The sequence below is a fragment of the Mercurialis annua genome, linkage group LG3, assembly GCF_937616625.2.
Source record: "Mercurialis annua linkage group LG3, ddMerAnnu1.2, whole genome shotgun sequence".
NCBI lineage: Eukaryota > Viridiplantae > Streptophyta > Magnoliopsida > Malpighiales > Euphorbiaceae > Mercurialis > Mercurialis annua.
In genome coordinates this window covers 21,239,823-21,254,302 of record NC_065572.1, presented here as the reverse complement: position 1 = coordinate 21,254,302, position 14,480 = coordinate 21,239,823, and positions in this window count along the sequence as shown.

The following is a 14,480-nucleotide window of genomic DNA, read 5'->3' as shown; positions in this document are numbered from 1 at the left end:
CGATATAAACCAAACGTTTACAAACGTTATGAAAAAAAATCCAAATTTTCACCTTTTTAGCAATTTAAGTCAAATATTTACAAACATTACAAAACTAATCCAAACATTTAAAACGTTACGAAACCATTTTTAGCAATTTAAGCGAAACATTAACAAATGTTACGAAATAAATCCAAACGTTTCGCCTTTTTAGCGATTTAAAACAAACGTTACTAAACAAATCCAAATTTTTTACCTTTTTAGACCTGCAAAGGATAGAGGAGTCTTATCTTTCCTATAGCGCTGCCAATTGAAGTAATGATAGGCTAATTCCAGGGGGTTTACTTATTTTTTTTCTATTTCGATGAGTGAATTTTCAACCGATATAAGCCAAACGTTTACAAACGTTACGAAATAAAACCAAACGTTTCACATTTCTAGCGATTTAAACCAAACTTTTACAAACATTATGAAACTAATCCAAAGGTTTTCACCTTTTTAGCGATTTACGCCAAATGTTTACAAAGGTTACGAAACAAATCCAAGTGTTTCATCTTTTTAGCAATTTAAGCCAAACGTTTACAAACGTTACGAAACAAATCCAAACGTTTCACCTATTTAGCGATTTAAGCCAAACCTTTACAAACGTTACAAAACAAATCCAAGCATTTCACTTTTTTAGCAATTTAAGCCAAAAGCTTACAGACGTTACGAAAAGAAACCAAACGTTTCACATTTTTAGCGATTTAAGCCAAACGTTTACAAACGTAACGAAACAAAACAAAACGTTTCACATTTTCAGCGATTTAAGCCAAACCTTTACAAATGTTACGAAACAAAACCAAGAAATTCACCTTTTTAGCAATTTAAACCAAACATTTACAAACGTTACGAAACAAATCCAAGCGTTTTACCTTTTTAGCAATTTAAGCCAAACGTTTAAAAACGTTCCGAAATAAATCCAAGAGTTTCACCTTTTTAGTAATTTAAGCCAAACATTTACAAACGTTATAAAAGAAATCCAAGAGTTTCACTTTTTTAGCAATTTAAGCCAAACGTTTACAGACGTTACGAAAAGAAACCAAACCTTTCACATTTTTAGCGATTTAAGCCAAACGTTTACAAACGTTACGAAATAAAACCAAATGTTTCACATTTTCAACGATTTAAGCCAAACTTTTACAAACGTTACGAAACAAAATCAAACATTTCACCTTTTTAGGTATTTAAGCCGAACGTTTACAAACGTTACGAAACAAATCCAAACGTTTACCCATTTTAGCGATATATACCTAACGTTTAAAACGTTACGAAACAAATCCAAATATTACACCTTTTTAGCGATTTATGCCAAACGTTTACAAACGTTACGAAACAAATCCAAACATTTCACCTTTTTAGAGATTGAAGTCAAACGTTTACAAACGTTACGAAACAAATCCAAACGTTCCCCCTTTTTAGCGATTTAAGCCAAACATTTACAAATGTTACGAAACAAATCCAAACGTTTCACCTTTTTAGCGATTTAAGCCAAACGTTTACAAAGGTTAAGAAACAAATCCAAACGTTTCACCTTTTTAGCATTTTAAGTCAAACGTTTACAAACGTTACGAAACACATCCAAGCGTTTCACCTTTTTAGCAATTTAAGCCAAATGTTTACAAACGTTACCAAACAAATCCAAGCGTTTCACCTTTTAGCAATTTAAGCCAAACGTTTACAAACGTTACGAAACAAATCCAAACGTTTCAACTTTTTAGCAATTTAAGCCAAACGTTTAGAAGCGTTACGAAACAAATCAAAATGTTTCCGCTTTTTAGCGATTTAAGCCAAACGTTTACAAATGTTACGAAACAAAACAAAACGTTTAAAACGTTACAAAACAAATCCAAACGTATCACATTTTTAGCGATTTAACCCAAACGTTTACAAACATTTTGAAACAAAACCAATCGTTTACAAACGTTACGAAAAAAATCCGTATGTTTCCCCTTTTTAGCAATTTTAGCCAAACATTTACAAACGTTACGGAACAAATCCAAAGGTATCCCCTTTTTAGCGATTTAAGCCGAAAGTTTACAAACGTTACGAAATAAAACCAAACATTTTAACTTTTTAGCTATTTAAGCCTAACGTTTGCAAACGTTACGAAACAAAACCAAACGTTTCCCCTTATTAGAAAATTAAGCCAAACGTTTACAAATGTTACGAATTAAATCCAAGCGTTTCTCCTTTTTAGCAATATAAGCCAAACGTTTACAAACGTTACGAAAAAAATCAAAGCGTTTCACCTTTTTAGCAATATAAGTCAAACGTTTACAAAGGTTACGAAACAACTCCAAATGTTTCACTTTTTAGCGATTTAAGACAAACGTTTGCAAACGATACGAAACAAATCCAAACGTTTCACCTGTTTAGTGATTTAAGCCAAATGTTTACAAAGGAAAAGAAACAAATCCAAATGTTTTACCTTTTTAGCAATTTAAGCCAAACGTTTACAAACGTTACGAAACAAATCGAAACGTTTCACATTTTTAGCAATTTAAGCCAGACGTTTACAAACGTTACCAAACAAATCCAAGCATTTCACCTTTTAGCAATTTAAGCCAAACGTTTACAAATGTTACGAAACAAATTCAAACGTTTCCCCTTTTTAGCGATTTATATTAAAACGTTTACAAACGATACGAAACAAATCCAAACGTTTCACCTTTTTAGCGATTTAAGCCAAACGTTTACAAATGTTATGAAACAAATCCAAACGTTTCTCCTTTTTAGCGATTTAAGCCAAACGTTTACAAAGGTTATGAAACAAATCCAAATACTTCACCTTTTTAGAAATTTAAGCCAAACATTTACAAACATTACGAAACAAATCCAAGCGTTTCACCTTTTTAGCAATTTAAGCCAAATGTTTACAAATGTTCTGAAACAAATCCAAGCGTTTCACCTTTTAAGTAATTTAAGCTAAACGTTTACATATGTTACGAAGGAAATCCAAGCGTTTCACCTTTTTTAGCAATATAAGCCAAACGTTTACAAACAATATGAAAGAAATCCAATCGTTTCACCTTTTAGCGATTTAAGCTGAACGTTTACAAACAATACGAAACAAATCCAAACGTTTTAACTTTTTAGAAATTTAAGCCAAACGTTTACAAACGTTACGAAACAAATCCAAACGTTTCTGCTTTTTGGCAATTTAAGCCAAACGTTTACAAATGTTACGAAACAAAACCAAACGTTTAAAACATTACAAAACAAATCCAAACGTTTCACATTTTTAGCGATTTAACCCAAACGTTTACAAACATTACGAAACAAAACCAATCGTTTACAAACGTTACGAAACAAATCAGAATGTTTCCTCTTTTTAGCAATTTAAGCCAAACATTTACAAACATTACGGAACAGATCCAAAGGTATCCCCTTTTTAGCGATTTAAGCCGAACGTTTACAAACGTTACGAAACAAAACCAAACATTTCACCTTTTTAGCTATATAAGCCTAACGTTTACAAACGTTACGAAACAAAACCAAACGTTTCCCCTTTTTAGAAAATTAAGCCAAACGTTTATAAACGTTACGAATTAAATCCAAGCGTTTCTCCTTTTTAGCAATATAAGCCAAACATTTACAAATGTTACGAAACAAATCAAAGCGTTTCACCTTTTTAGCAATATAAGCCAAACGTTAACAAAGGTTACGAAACAAATCCAAATGTTTCACTTTTTTAGCGATTTAAGACAAACGTTTGCAAACGATACAAAACAAATCCAAACGTTTCACCTGTTTAGCGATTTAAGCCAAACGTTTACAAAAGAAAAGAAACAAATCCAAATGTTTTACCTTTTTAGCAATTTAAGCCAAACGTTTACAAACGTTACGAAACAAATCGAAACGTTTCACCTTTTTAGCAATTTAAGCCAAACGTTTACAACCGTTACCAAACAAATCCAAGCGTTTCACCTTTTAGCAATTTAAGCCAAACGTTTACAAACGTTACGAAACAAATCCAAACGTTTCACCTCTTTAGCGATTTATACTAAAACGTTTACAAACGATACGAAACAAATCCAAATGTTTCACCTTTTTAGCGATTTAAGCCAAACATTTAAAAACGTTATAAAAGAAATCCAAACGTTTCTTCTTTTTAGCGATTTAAGCCAAACGTTTACAAAGGTTATGAAACAAATCCAAATGCTTCACCTTTTTAGAAATTTAAGAGAAACATTTACAAACATTACGAAACAAATCCAAGCGTTTCACCTTTTTAGCAATTTAAGCCAAACGTTTACAAATGTTCCGAAACAAATCCAAGCGTCTCACCTTTTTAGTAATTTAAGCCAAACGTTTACAAATGTTACGAAAGAAATCCAAGCGTTTCCCCTTTTTAGCAATATAAGCCAAACATTTACAAACGCTATGAAAGAAATCCAATCGTTTCACCTTTTAGCGATTTAAGCTGAACGTTTACAAACGATACGAAACAAATCCAAACGTTTTAACTTTTTAGCAATTAAAGCCAAACGTTTACAAACGTTACGAAACAAATCCAAACGTTTCCGCTTTTTAGCGATTTAAGCCAAATGTTTACAAATGTTACGAAACAAAACCAAACGTTTAAAACATTACAAAACAAATCAAAGCGTTTCACCTTTTTAGCAATATAAGTCAAACGTTTACAAAGGTTACGAAACAAATCCAAATGTTTCACTTTTTAGCGATTTAAGACAAACGTTTGCAAACGATACGAAACAAATCCAAACGTTTCACCTGTTTAGTGATTTAAGCCAAACGTTTACAAAGGAAAAGAAACAAATCCAAATGTTTTACCTTTTTAGCAATTTAAGCCAAACGTTTACAAACGTTACGAAACAAATCGAAACGTTTCACATTTTTAGCAATTTAAGCCAGACGTTTACAAACGTTACCAAACAAATCCAAGCATTTCACCTTTTAGCAATTTAAGCCAAACAATTACAAATGTTACGAAACAAATTCAAACGTTTCCCCTTTTTAGCGATTTATATTAAAACGTTTACAAACGATACGAAACAAATCCAAACGTTGCACTTTTTTAGCGATTTAAGCCAAACGTTTACAAACGTTATGAAACAAATCCAAACGTTTCTCCTTTTTAGCGATTTAAGCCAAACGTTTACAAAGGTTATGAAACAAATCCAAATACTTCACCTTTTTAGAAATTTAAGCCAAACATTTACAAACATTACGAAACAAATCCAAGCGTTTCACCTTTTTAGCAATTTAAGCCAAATGTTTACAAATGTTCTGAAACAAATCCAAGCGTTTCACCTTTTAAGTAATTTAAGCCAAACGTTTACATATGTTACGAAGGAAATCCAAGCGTTTCACCTTTTTTAGCAATATAAGCCAAACGTTTACAAACAATATGAAAGAAATCCAATCGTTTCACCTTTTAGCGATTTAAGCTGAACGTTTACAAACGATACGAAACAAATCCAAACGTTTTAACTTTTTAGAAATTTAAGCCAAACGTTTACAAACGTTACGAAACAAATCCAAACGTTTCTGCTTTTTGGCGATTTAAGCCAAACGTTTACAAATGTTACGAAACAAAACCAAACGTTTACCCATTTTAGCGATATATGCCTAACGTTTAAAACGTTACGAAACAAATCCAAATATTACACCTTTTTAGCCATTTATGCCAAACGTTTACAAACGTTACGAAACAAATCCAAACATTTCACCTTTTTAGAGATTGAAGTCAAACGTTTACAAACGTTACGAAACAAATCCAAACGTTCCCCCTTTTTAGCGATTTAAGCCAAACATTTACAAATGTTACGAAACAAATCCAAATGTTTCACCTTTTTAGCGATTTAAGCCAAACGTTTACAAAGGTTAAGAAACAAATCCAAACGTTTCACCTTTTTAGCAATTTAAGTCAAACGTTTACAAACGTTACGAAACACATCCAAGCGTTTCACCTTTTTAGCAATTTAAGCCAAATGTTTACAAACGTTACCAAACAAATCCAAGCGTTTCACCTTTTAGCAATTTAAGCCAAACGTTTACAAACGTTACGAAACAAATCCAAACGTTTCAACATTTTAGCAATTTAAGCCAAACGTTTAGAAGCGTTACGAAACAAATCAAAATGTTTCCGCTTTTTAGCGATTTAAGCTAAACGTTTACAAATGTTACGAAACAAAATAAAACGTTTAAAACGTTACAAAACAAATCCAAACGTATCACATTTTTAGCGATTTAACCCAAACGTTTACAAACATTTTGAAACAAAACCAATCGTTTACAAACGTTACGAAAAAAATCCGTATGTTTCCCCTTTTTAGCAATTTTAGCCAAACATTTACAAACGTTACGGAACAAATCCAAGGGTATCCCCTTTTTAGCGATTTAAGCCGAAAGTTTACAAACGTTACGAAATAAAACCAAACATTTTAACTTTTTAGCTATTTAAGCCTAACGTTTGCAAACGTTACGAAACAAAACCAAACGTTTCCCCTTATTAGAAAATTAAGCCAAACGTTTACAAATGTCACGAATTAAATCCAAGCGTTTCTCCTTTTTAGCAATATAAGCCAAACGTTTACAAACGTTACGAAAAAAATCAAAGCGTTTCACCTTTTTAGCAATATAAGTCAAACGTTTACAAAGGTTACGAAACAAATCCAAATGTTTCACTTTTTAGCGATTTAAGACAAACGTTTGCAAACGATACGAAACAAATCCAAACGTTTCACCTGTTTAGTGATTTAAGCCAAATGTTTACAAAGGAAAAGAAACAAATCCAAATGTTTTACCTTTTTAGCAATTTAAGCCAAACGTTTACAAACGTTACGAAACAAATCGAAACGTTTCACATTTTTAGCAATTTAAGCCAGACGTTTACAAACGTTACCAAACAAATCCAAGCATTTCACCTTTTAGCAATTTAAGCCAAACGTTTACAAATGTTACGAAACAAATTCAAACGTTTCCCCTTTTTAGCGATTTATATTAAAACGTTTACAAACGATACGAAACAAATCCAAACGTTTCACCTTTTTAGCGATTTAAGCCAAACGTTTACAAACGTTATGAAACAAATCCAAACGTTTCTCCTTTTTAGCGATTTAAGCCAAACGTTTACAAAGGTTATGAAACAAATCCAAATACTTCACCTTTTTAGAAATTTAAGCCAAACATTTACAAACATTACGAAACAAATCCAAGCGTTTCACCTTTTTAGCAATTTAAGCCAAATGTTTACAAATGTTCTGAAACAAATCCAAGCGTTTCACCTTTTAAGTAATTTAAGCTAAACGTTTACATATGTTACGAAGGAAATCCAAGCGTTTCACCTTTTTTAGCAATATAAGCCAAACGTTTACAAACAATATGAAAGAAATCCAATCGTTTCACCTTTTAGCGATTTAAGCTGAACGTTTACAAACGATACGAAACAAATCCAAACGTTTTAACTTTTTAGAAATTTAAGCCAAACGTTTACAAACGTTACGAAACAAATCCAAACGTTTCTGCTTTTTGGCAATTTAAGCCAAACGTTTACAAATGTTACGAAACAAAACCAAACGTTTAAAACATTACAAAACAAATCCAAACGTTTCACATTTTTAGCGATTTAAGGCAAACGTTTACAAACATTACGAAACAAAACCAATCGTTTACAAACGTTACGAAACAAATCAGAATGTTTCCTCTTTTTAGCAATTTAAGCCAAACATTTACAAACATTACGGAACAGATCCAAAGGTATCCCCTTTTTAGCGATTTAAGCCGAACGTTTACAAACGTTACGAAACAAAACCAAACATTTCACCTTTTTAGCTATATAAGCCTAACGTTTACAAACGTTACGAAACAAAACCAAACGTTTCCCCTTTTTAGAAAATTAAGCCAAACGTTTATAAACGTTACGAATTAAATCCAAGCGTTTCTCCTTTTTAGCAATATAAGCCAAACATTTACAAATGTTACGAAACAAATCAAAGCGTTTCACCTTTTTAGCAATATAAGCCAAACGTTAACAAAGGTTACGAAACAAATCCAAATGTTTCACTTTTTTAGCGATTTAAGACAAACGTTTGCAAACGATACAAAACAAATCCAAACGTTTCACCTGTTTAGCGATTTAAGCCAAACGTTTACAAAAGAAAAGAAACAAATCCAAATGTTTTACCTTTTTAGCAATTTAAGCCAAACGTTTACAAACGTTACGAAACAAATCGAAACGTTTCACCTTTTTAGCAATTTAAGCCAAACGTTTACAACCGTTACCAAACAAATCCAAGCGTTTCACCTTTTAGCAATTTAAGCCAAACGTTTACAAACGTTACGAAACAAATCCAAACGTTTCACCTCTTTAGAGATTTATACTAAAACGTTTACAAACGATACGAAACAAATCCAAATATTTCACCTTTTTAGCGATTTAAGCCAAACATTTAAAAACGTTATAAAAGAAATCCAAACGTTTCTTATTTTTAGCGATTTAAGCCAAACATTTACAAAGGTTATGAAACAAATCCAAATGCTTCACCTTTTTAGAAATTTAAGAGAAACATTTACAAACATTACGAAACAAATCCAAGCGTTTCACCTTTTTAGCAATTTAAGCCAAACGTTTACAAATGTTCCGAAACAAATCCAAGCGTCTCACCTTTTTAGTAATTTAAGCCAAACGTTTACAAATGTTACGAAAGAAATCCAAGCGTTTCCCCTTTTTAGCAATATAAGCCAAACATTTACAAACGCTATGAAAGAAATCCAATCGTTTCACCTTTTAGCGATTTAAGCTGAACGTTTACAAACGATACGAAACAAATCCAAACGTTTTAACTTTTTAGCAATTAAAGCCAAACGTTTACAAACGTTACGAAACAAATCCAAACGTTTCCGCTTTTTAGCGATTTAAGCCAAATGTTTACAAATGTTACGAAACAAAACCAAACGTTTAAAACATTACAAAACAAATCAAAGCGTTTCACCTTTTTAGCAATATAAGTCAAACGTTTACAAAGGTTACGAAACAAATCCAAATGTTTCACTTTTTAGCGATTTAAGACAAACGTTTGCAAACGATACGAAACAAATCCAAACGTTTCACCTGTTTAGTGATTTAAGCCAAACGTTTACAAAGGAAAAGAAACAAATCCAAATGTTTTACCTTTTTAGCAATTTAAGCCAAACGTTTACAAACGTTACGAAACAAATCGAAACGTTTCACATTTTTAGCAATTTAAGCCAGACGTTTACAAACGTTACCAAACAAATCCAAGCATTTCACCTTTTAGCAATTTAAGCCAAACAATTACAAATGTTACGAAACAAATTCAAACGTTTCCCCTTTTTAGCGATTTATATTAAAACGTTTACAAACGATACGAAACAAATCCAAACGTTTCACCTTTTTAGCGATTTAAGCCAAACGTTTACAAACGTTATGAAACAAATCCAAACGTTTCTCCTTTTTAGCGATTTGAGCCAAACGTTTACAAACGTTAAGAAACTAATCCAAACATTTAAAATGTTATGAAACCCTTTTTAGCAATTTAAGACAAACGTTTACAAACATTACGAAATAAATCCAAACGTTTCGCCTTTTCAGTGATTTAATACAAACGTTACAAAACAAATCCAAATGTTTTACCTTTTTAGCGTTATAAGCCAAATGTTTACAAACGTTACGAAACAAAACCAAACGTTTCCTGTTTCTACCGATTTAAGCCAAACTTTTACAAACATTGAGAAACTAATTCAAATGTTTCACCTTTTTAGCGATTAAAGCCAAACGTTTACACAGGTTAAGAAACAAATCCAAATGTTTCACCTTTTTAGCAATTTAAGCCAAACGTTTACAAACGTTACAAAACAAATCCAAATGTTTCCCTTTTTAGCGATTTAAGCCAAACGTATAAAACGTTACGAAGCAAAACAAAACATTTGAAATGTTACGAATCAAATCCAAACGTTTCAAACGTTACGAAACAAATCCAAGTATTACACCTTTTTAGCGATTTATGCCAAATGTTTACAAACATTACGAAACAAATCCAAACATTTCACCTTTTTAGAGATTGAAGTCAAACGTTTACAAACGTTACGAAACAAATCCAAACGTTTCCCTTTTTTAGCGATCTAAGCCAAACATTTACAAATGTTACGAAACAAATCCAAACATTTCAACTTTTTAGCGATTTAAGCCACACGTTTACAAAGGTTAAGAAACAAATCCAAACGTTTCACCTTTTTAGCCATTTATGTCAAACGTTTACAAACATTACGGAACAAAACCAAACGTTTCACCTTTTAGCAATTTAAGCCAAACATTATGAAATGTTACGAAACAAATCCAAACGTTTTCCCTTTTTAGCGATTTATACTAAAACGTTTACAAACGATACGAAACAAATCCAAACGTTTCACCTTTTTAGCGATTTAAGCCAAATGTTTACAAACGTTACGAAATAAATCCAAACGTTTCTCCTTTTTAGCGATTAAAGCCAAACATTTACAAAGGTTATGAAACAAATCAAAATGCTTCACCTTTTAAGTAATTTAAGCCAAACATTTACAAATGTTACGAAACAAATCCAAGCGTTTCACCTTTTAAGCAATTTAAGCCAAACGTTCACAAATGTTCTGAAACAAATCCATGCGTTTCACCTTTTTAGTAATTTAAGCCAAATGTTTACAAATGTTACGAAAAAAATCCAAGCGTTTCACCTTTTTAGCAATATAAGCCGAACGTTTGCAAACGCTACGAAAGAATTCCAAACGTTTCACCTTTTTAGCGATTTAAGCCGAACGTTTACAAACGTTACGAAACAAATCCAAACGTTTCAACTTTTTAGCAATTTAAGCCAAATGTTTACAAACGTTACGAAACAAATCCAAACGTTTCACCTTTGTAGCGATTTAAGCGAAATGTTTACAAACGTTAAGAAACAAAACCAAACGTTTAAAACGTTACAAAACAAATCCAAATGTTTCACATTTTTAGCGATTTAACCCAAACGTTTACAAACATTACGAAACAAACCCAATCGTTTACAAACGTTACGAAACAAAACCAAACGTCTCACATTTTTAGCTATTTAAGCCAAACGTTTACAAACGCTACGAAACAAAACCAATCGTTTCACCTTTTTAGAGATTTGAGCCAAATGTTTACAAACGCTACGAAACAAATCCAAGGGTTTAACCTTTTTATCAATTTGGGTCCCAACGTTTCACCTCTTTAGCGATTTAAGCCAAACGTTTACAAACGTTTCACCTTTTTAGCAATTTATGCCAAACGTTTCACTTTTTTTAGCGATATAAACCAAACGTTTACAAACGTTATGAAAAAAAATCCAAATTTTTCACCTTTTAAGCAATTTAAGCCAAACATTTACAAACGTTACAAAACTAATCCAAACATTTAAAAAGTTACGAAACCAGTTTTAGCAATTTAAGCTAAACGTTAACAAACGTTACGAAACAAATACAAACGTTTTGCCTTTTTAGCGATTTAAAACAAACGTTACTAAACAAATCCATATTTTTTACCTTTTTAGACCTGCAAAGGATAGAGGAGTCTTATCTTTCCTATAGCGCTGCCAATTGAAGTAATGATAGGTTAATTCCAGGGAGGTTACTAATTTTTTTCAATTTCGATGAGTGAATTTTCAACCGATATAAGCCAAACGTTTACAAACGTTACGAAACAAAACCAAACGTTTCACATTTCTAGCGATTTAAACAAAACTTTTACAAACATTATGAAACTAATCCAAAGGTTTTCACCTTTTTAGCGATTTACGCCAAATGTTTACAAAGGTTACGAAACAAATCCAAGTGTTTCATCTTTTTAGCAATTTAAGCCAAACGTTTACAAACGCTACGAAACAAATCCAAACATTCCACCTCTTTAGCGATTTAAGCCAAACCTTTACAAACGTTACGAAACAAATCCAAACGTTTCACCTTTTAGCGATTTAAGCCAAACGTTTACAAAGGTTAAGAAACAAATCCAAATACTTCACCTTTTTAGCAATATAAGCCAAACATTTACAAACGTTACGAAACAAATCCAAGCGTATCACTTTTTAAGCAATTTAAGCCAAACATTTACAAATGTTCCGAAAAAAATCCAAGCGCTTCACCTTTTTAATAATTTAAGCCAAAAATTTACAAACGTTACAAAACAAATCCAAGCGTTTCACCTATTTAGCAATATAAGCAGAATGTTTGCAAACGCTACGAAAGAAATCCAAACGTTTCACCTTGTTAGCGATTTAAGCCGAACGTTTACAAACATTACGAACAAATCCAAATGTTTCAACTTCTTAGCAATTTAAGCCAAACGTTTACAAATATTTCGAAACAAATCCAAACGTTTCACCTTTTTAGCGATTTAAGCCAAACACGTTTACAAAAGTTATGAAACAAATCTAAATGCTTCACCTTTTTAGCAATTTAAGCCAAACATTTAGAAAGGTTACGAAACAAATTCAAATGTTTCACCTTTTAAGCAATTTAAGCCAAACGTTTACAAATGTTCCGAAACAAATCCAAGGGTTTCACCTTTTTAGCAATTTAAGCCAAACAATACGAAACAAATCCAAGCGTTTCACCTTTTTATCAATTTAAGCCAAACGTTTACAAACGTTACGAAACAAATCCAAGTGTTTCACCATTTTAGCAATTTAAGCCAAACGTTTACAAACATTACGAAACAAATCAAAACGTTTCCCTTTTTTGGCGATTTATGCAAAACATTTACAAACGATACGAAACAAATCCAAACGTTTCACCTTTTTAGCGATTTAAGCCAAACCTTTACAAACGTTACGAAACAAATCCAAACGTTTCACCTTTTTAGGGATTTAAGCCAAACGTTTACAAAGGTTATGAAACAAATACAAATACTTCACCTTTTTAGCAATTTAAACCAAACATTTAACAAGTTACGAAACAAATCCAAGCATTTCACCTTTTAAGCAATTTAAGCCAAACGTTTACAAATGTTCCGAAACTAATCCAAGTGTTTCATCTTTTTAGTAATTTAAGCCAAAGATTTGCAAACGTTATGAAACAAATCCAACCATTTCACATTTTTAGCAATTTAATCCAAACGTTTCACTTTTTTAGCGATTTATGCGAAACGTTTACAAACGATACGAAACAAATCCAAACATTTTACCTTTTTAGCGAATTAAGCCAAACGTTTACAAACGTTACAAAAGAAATCCAAACGTTTACCCTTTTTAGCGATATAAGCCAAACGCTTACAAATGTTATGAAACAAATCCAAATGTTTCACCTTTTTAGCAATTTAAGCCAACCATTTACAAACATTACGAAACAAATCCAAGCGTTTCACCTTTTAAGCAATTTAAGCCAAATGTTTACAAATGTACCGAAACAAATCCAAGCGTTTAACCTTTTTAGTAATTCAAGCCAAATGTTTACAAACGCTACGAAACTAATCCAAGCGTTTAACCTTTTTAGCAATTTAAACCGAATTTTTACAAACGTTACGAAACAAAACCAAATGTCTCACCTTTTTAGCGTTTTAAGCCAAATGTTTAAAAACGTTACTAAACAAATCCTAATGTTTTACCTATTTAGCGATATAAGCCAAACGTTTACAAACGTTACAAAACAAAACCAAACGTTTCGCCTTTCTAGCGATTTAAGCCAAACTTTTACAAACGTTACGAAACTAATCTAAACGTTTCACCTTTTCAGCGATTTAATTCAAACGTTTACAAAGGTTAAGAAACAAATCCAAGCGTTTCACCTTTTTAGCAATTTAAGCCAAACGTTTACAAGCGTTACGAAACAAATTCAAGCGTTTCACCTTTATAGCAATTTAAGCCAAACGTTTACAAACGTTTCGAAACAAATCCAAACGTTTCTCTTTTTTAGCGATTTATGCGAAATGTTTACAAACGATACGAAAAAAATACAAACATTTCACCTTTTTAGAGATTTAAGCCAAACCTTTACAAACATTACGAAACAAATCCAAACGTTTCACCTTTTTAGCGAATTAAGACAAACGTTTACAAAGGTTATGAAACAAATCCAAATGCTTCACCTTTTTAGCAATTTAAGCCAAACATTTACAAACGTTACGAAACAAATCCAAGAGTTTCACCTATCAAGCAATTTAAGCCAAACGTTTACAAATGTTTCGAAACAAATCCAAGTGTTTTACCTTTTTAGTAATTTAAGCCAAACGTTTACAAACGTTAGGAAACAAATCCAAGCGTTTCACCTTTTTAGCAATATAAGCCGAACGTTTACAAACGCTACAAAAGAAATCGAAACGTTGCACCTTTTTAGCGATTTAACCCGAACGTTTACAAACGTTACGAATCAAATCCAAATGTTTCACCTTTTTAGCGATTTAAGACAAACGTTTACAAATGTTACTAAACAAAATCGAATGTTTAAAACGTTATAAAACAAATCCAAACATTTCATATTTTTAGCGATTT